The sequence below is a fragment of the Condylura cristata genome, unplaced genomic scaffold (assembly GCF_000260355.1).
Source record: "Condylura cristata isolate star-nosed mole 26May11 unplaced genomic scaffold, ConCri1.0 scaffold00034, whole genome shotgun sequence".
Taxonomy (NCBI): domain Eukaryota; kingdom Metazoa; phylum Chordata; class Mammalia; order Eulipotyphla; family Talpidae; genus Condylura; species Condylura cristata.
The window spans coordinates 3,957,812-3,963,291 of NW_004567135.1; the positions used below are offsets into that span (position 1 = coordinate 3,957,812).

The 5,480-nt window shown below is 48.8% G+C and overlaps 1 long non-coding RNA gene across 1 annotated transcript; it reads right to left on the minus strand.

Moving 5' to 3' along the window:
* Positions 1 to 6: 6 nt before the first annotated feature.
* On the minus strand, positions 7 to 2,098 carry LOC105854346. The gene is made up of 3 exons (XR_001146021.1): positions 1,929 to 2,098; positions 1,299 to 1,328; positions 7 to 86 (listed from the first exon to the last, which is right to left on the minus strand). It is a non-coding gene; the product is annotated as an uncharacterized LOC105854346 (long non-coding RNA).
* Between the last annotated feature and the right edge of the window lie 3,382 nt (positions 2,099 to 5,480).

Genomic DNA, 5,480 nt, shown 5'->3' on the forward strand with positions numbered 1-5,480 from the left:
GGCGGTGGTAGCGGCTGGGGCGGTGGTGGCGGGAGAAGCAGGTGTTGTCTGAGCAGCAGGAGTAGTAGCTGCACTGGGAGTGGAACCTGAAGTGAGGGAGAAATGTCCGGCTGAGACACTGGCTCACTCCGGAGTCTCCTGGGGGGCGACAGTCTGTCCCTGCTGGCGCCGGACGACACCCCCTCCCGCCTCACCCCCGTCTCCGGCTCTTGGTGGGAGAAACACTTGGAAGTTTCCTCCAAGGACCGAGCGGACACAGCAGGCAGCATGTAAGTCCCCCCTGACGCAGCCCAGAAGGCCGGTCCACGTGGCTCCCGGCGCGGAGCTGAAGCTCAGGGGCACGGGACCCCCCAGACTGGCTCCCTGCGCCCCCAGAGCAAGCGGAGCCTGAATAGCGTCAGGCAGGGTGCGCCCAGACGGGAGCCCGGGGACTGCGGGTGAGTCTTTACAGGGCAGGGAAGCTGCTTTGCTTTTCTTTCTCCAAGACCGTTAATCAGTAACGCTTATCTGTACACCAGCCATGCAGAGGTGAGTCCCCGACTGAGGCGGTTCCCAGACATTAGGAGGCTCAAGGTGTGCAGACAGGAACAGCCCCAGATTCAAGGATCCTGCCCCAGCCCAGGTCGCCTCGACCTTACAGGAACATATTTAACCGCACCCCCCAGGACAAGTAGGACACGTGAATCACTGAGGCCTCCTGTCAAAGACACCAGGCCAAGCTGTGGGGGAAACAGACGCACACATCACACCTGCCTGGGCCAGGCACACACCTCACAGAAGGTGCGGACACTGGGGATGCCCAGACTGACCAGGGGCTTTGGTGCAGAATATTGTGTTTCAGAAAAGAGAAGACAAAGAACAGCCCGGAAACAACGCAACACACACACACGTCCCTATGTCCAGTTCTCCTCTGCCCACCTATGGGTCTGATTCCTCATTTCATTTTCCCTTAGGAATGAGCCTTCCTCCTACATTTTGCTACTAACAGGTATCTCATTTATGCATGCTGCTAGAGTCTGGCCTGCAATTAATATTAATCAGAAAAAGGTGCCTAGTGTCTCTCCAAATTGCTAGGACACAAATAGACAGACACCCTGTCCTTGCTATTGAAGAACATTGAAAATCAATGCTCAAATAATAAAACACTAGCAGGTGTGTTGCTTCAAATAAACTTGATAGCCATGAATATAATTTCCCCAGGGTGTTCATAAGGCTTCACTATCGCCAGCCCCCATCAGGGACGACCTTGAAGTGCAAAAATCATCGCAAGAACCCAAGAGCGCAAAGGGCAGACTCACCAGAGATGGATCCAGCCGCAGATGTTGTCTCTGAGAGAGAGAAAGATAAGTAAGATTAGGTGAGGGGAGTTTTGGGGCAGAGAGGTGATGTGGGTGTTGGAGATAGTCACTGGGGAAGAGATTCAGTGCAGAGCAGACCCATCAGGGCAGAGTCACTTGAGCCTGAGGTACTCTCTGGACCTCTCTGGACGAGATAAAGAATTAAGCCACAGGTGAACAGCAGCCTGGGGCTGGGGAGTCTGGGCGCTACTGCAGGCTGTCCCCTGTGAGGCTTCGTGCTGAGAGGAGCAATGCAAATAGTGTAAAACTCTCAAAAGCCACATCAGTAACATAACGTGCTTATTTCTGCTTTCTTATTGAACCCCCCAGTGACCCTCTCAAGCAAATCTTACTGATGCTAATGTCAGCGCTCAACACAAAGCGAGTGGAGAGTTGACTGGCTTGGACCCCAGGATGGGGTCAGGCCAGTCTCGGGCGGTCTGTCCCCGTGGTGAGGGAGCAGGCATGGGGAGCCAGGAGGAGCCTGCCTCTAGGACCCCCCAAACGCACGTCCACAGGGAATCCACACCCCGGCCGCTGTTTCCCGGGCAGGACCGGTGGCACCCTGTTTCGGTCAGACTCTGTACTTACGGCCGGAGACCAGGGCAGTGGACACTGCCACGAGCAGCAGGACAGCCAGGAGCTTCATGATGGTCAGCGGAAGGGCAGAGCGCAGGCGGGACAGTGCAGAGCCGGTGGGTGAGGCGATCTGACTCCACCACTGGACACCCCGACGTTATATGGGCAGAGGGCACCAATCAGGGGCCGTGAGGTCAGAATCCGGGTGAGCTGATGCCCGGAAGTGTTTGTGCTCGGACAAACCTGCCCAGAATCAACAGCCCAGCCAGAGGCTCTTTGGAAGATCATAGCTGCAGCCCCTCAGTTCTGACCCAAAACACAGACTAAATATTGTCCCAGGAGCGTGTCCTCTAGGCTTCCTCTTGGCCACAGGAGAGTCACGCCGGGGCCACCAGCTGTCCCTGCAGTGCCAGCATCCCGTGTCCAGCCTCCCTGGCTTCCTCATACTGCAGTGTTCTCTCCTTAACAGCGGAAAGATCATGGTTTGCTTAGTCCCGTGTCTCCTCAAAGGGGAATCGCAAAGCTAGGCAGCCTGACCTGAGAAACACGCTCCTTAAAATAGGATGTGGGGGTCTCCCTGGTGGCCTAGGGGTTACATCTCAGCACTGTCACCACTGTGTCTCCCCGCTGCTCCCCTCAGCAGTGTGTTTCAGTAGATCTGTTCTGCCCCCCACTCTGTCCCTGGTGAATCCTCCCAGTTCCCCCCACATCTCTGGCCTATACCCCAGTTCTTCTATGCATAAGTAAATACATAAAAATCTCTTTTAAGTTTTATTTGTTTCTGCATACAGAACTGGGGTACAGGCCAGAGGTGGAGGGGAGGTGAGAGGATCCACCAGAGACAGAGTGGGGAGCAGAACAGGCCGACTGGCAAAGTGCACTGCTGGGGGGAGCAGCGGGGAGACAGGCGATGTCTGCTGCCCTGTGGGCCACTTCCTGGGGGGGGATGGAGCTCACACCGAAGGCTGCATCTCCCTTGCTGTGCTGCGCTTCACCCCGCTGTGCCACCAGGGAGGGCCATGAAAATCTTTTTTTAAAAACAGGAGAATTGGCCCTCCCTGGTGGCGCAGCGGGGTAAAGCGCAACACTGAGAATCTAAAGCCGCTTCCGCATGAGTTCGATCCCCGCCTGCCCTGGAGGAGACCACATGGTGCGGCAGACCTCTCCTGACCCGCCCACTGCTCCCCTCAGCAGTGTACTTCCTCGATCTGCCTGTTCTGCTCCCCACTCTGTCTCTGGTGAAGCCTCTTGCCGCCCCTGAGCCTCTAGCCTGTACCCCAGCTCTGTATGCACAAATAAATAAATCTTTAAAAAAAAAACAAACAGGAGAATTAAAATATAAATCAATAAAATCAGAATGTGTGCTCTTAAAATCATGGCCGCCCTGTGCAAGCAGATCAGATTACCTGACACAGGATGCGCCTAACACTGGCGTGAACTGTCCGGATGCAGCTAAGCCCCTTGTGTAGCTCCAGGGGTGGGTGCGAGCCTGAATCCAACATAGGACCAGGTTGTTAACAAAAACAAGTAGCGAAAACTGTTTAAACTGTTTTCTCAAAAACGGGAATGGAAAGGTGTTTTTAATTGTCGTTATCATTAAAGATTTCTTAAAGGAAAATAAAACAAAAGGAGAGTGGTTCAGGCGATGAGATGAAATGTGGGACTTAGACTGAAGATGTTCTGTGGGAGACAGTTTCATATGGGACCTCGTCAGGTCAGTTAATAACACTGTGTGTGTACTTCAGTGAAAAGAAAATGCTGCATCAATCTTAAATTTATTCATGTTGAAAAGTATAACTAGCTACGTGGAAAAGCTGCTATAAAATATATAATAAAGCAATTGGAGAAGAACCATCTCCACACAAGAATTTTCCCAAGGAGCCTCCAAGTGATTTCAGTGTCCAGTCACTTAAGTCGTCCCAAATCAGCCCAAGGTTTACCAAGACCACGCAGGAGTTTGCATGACGCCTTATCCAATGCGCTCACCCATCATTTCTTTGAACACACAGAAGTGGTTGGTGCATAATGTCCCAACATTTCCGATGGTTTGTTAAGCAGAAATGAATGATCACAGTGGATTTTGCTAACAGGGATGGGATGCTGTCGCAACAAAGTTCTAAAGCAGGTACCATTTGCTTTTGGGCAAGGTACTGGATATGTGATATAAGTAATTAGAAGTGATAATTTCCCGAGCCTGACTATCTTGAAGCTCATGTAAGGGATATAGGACATTGAGGAAATAAATTAAGACGTGAAGCAGAGAGAATCTCTGTTATGTAGTAATATCAAGTTGGCAAAACCCTCGCTGCAAGTGAGATGCAGAATATAAAAGTAAACTTGATGGCTGAGTAATATTCCCCAGATGTACAAGCCACACCCTCCTCGGCACTCATCTGTCGTAGGACACTTGGGTTATTTCCATAACTTGGCTATTGTAAATAGCGCTGCAATGAACATAGACAGGCAGGCTGGTGGCATGCATCTGAGGAGGTGCAAACAGGTCCCCTTAAATCACATAGAGTACCGTACACCAGTGTTACCTCAAGAATCAAAATTTCTAAAGAGATATATTTAATTAACTGCTAAATCTGCCCAACTTGACTTCCAAGCAGAATGTCACATTTACAGTGTTTTTTTTTTCTTTGTATATAATACAGATAGTATAGCATAAGTAAGTAAATATAAATAGCATAGTAGAAATCAATAGTGGGAGGAGAAACAAAGAAATTATACTGGGAGAAGATTTCAAATAGCTAGATCTCACAGACTCTCTGAGCCAGATGTGTGCTCTCTAAGAATTTCCAGATGTGTGTTTCTCATCATTCTTGTTAAACTACAAGACTTCTAGAGTCATAAGGCTCTGTCCTTAAGGCACCAGAAAAAGAAAGGTCTGTCTATAAGAAACAGTGAATTCAAATTATTATTACATATAAGTGTGTGTGTGTATATAGAGAGAGGCACTAAATATATTAAACCCATAGCTTGATAACTTTCCAATTAAAAAAATCAACTCTAGATATCTACAGAAAACCTTTGTATCTGAAATGCAGGAAAGAAAACATAGACAATTTTTTCAAAACAAAGTCTTAAATGTAGTTAAGCACACCAGTATGTCCTTGATGCCAAACCTTGAAAATACAAGAAAATAAAATATAATCTTTATCATCAACATAAAACAAAAATGAAAAGTTTTGCCTTATCTACTTATATTCAAAAGAAAAAGAATATTGCAAAAGAAAAAATGAAATAATCAATTTCAGATTTTTGGAAGAATCTGAGATTTTAAAAAACTGAACATTAGTGTCAGTGCATTAGTTTTCTATTTCTTTATACTAATTAATAAAAGTGTAATGCCATAAAAAAAAACCCACAACTTTGGCCCTCCCTGGTGGCTCAGCACTAAGAAGCTTCCTGCAGCCACTGCAGCAGTTCGATCCCAGGCCAGGGAGTGACCCACATGCCACAGCTGACCCCTCCTGTCTCCCCGCTGCTCCCCTCAGCAGTGTGCTTTGTCCATCTGCCTGTTCTGCTCCCCACTCTGTCTCTGGTGAAGCCTCTCACCAC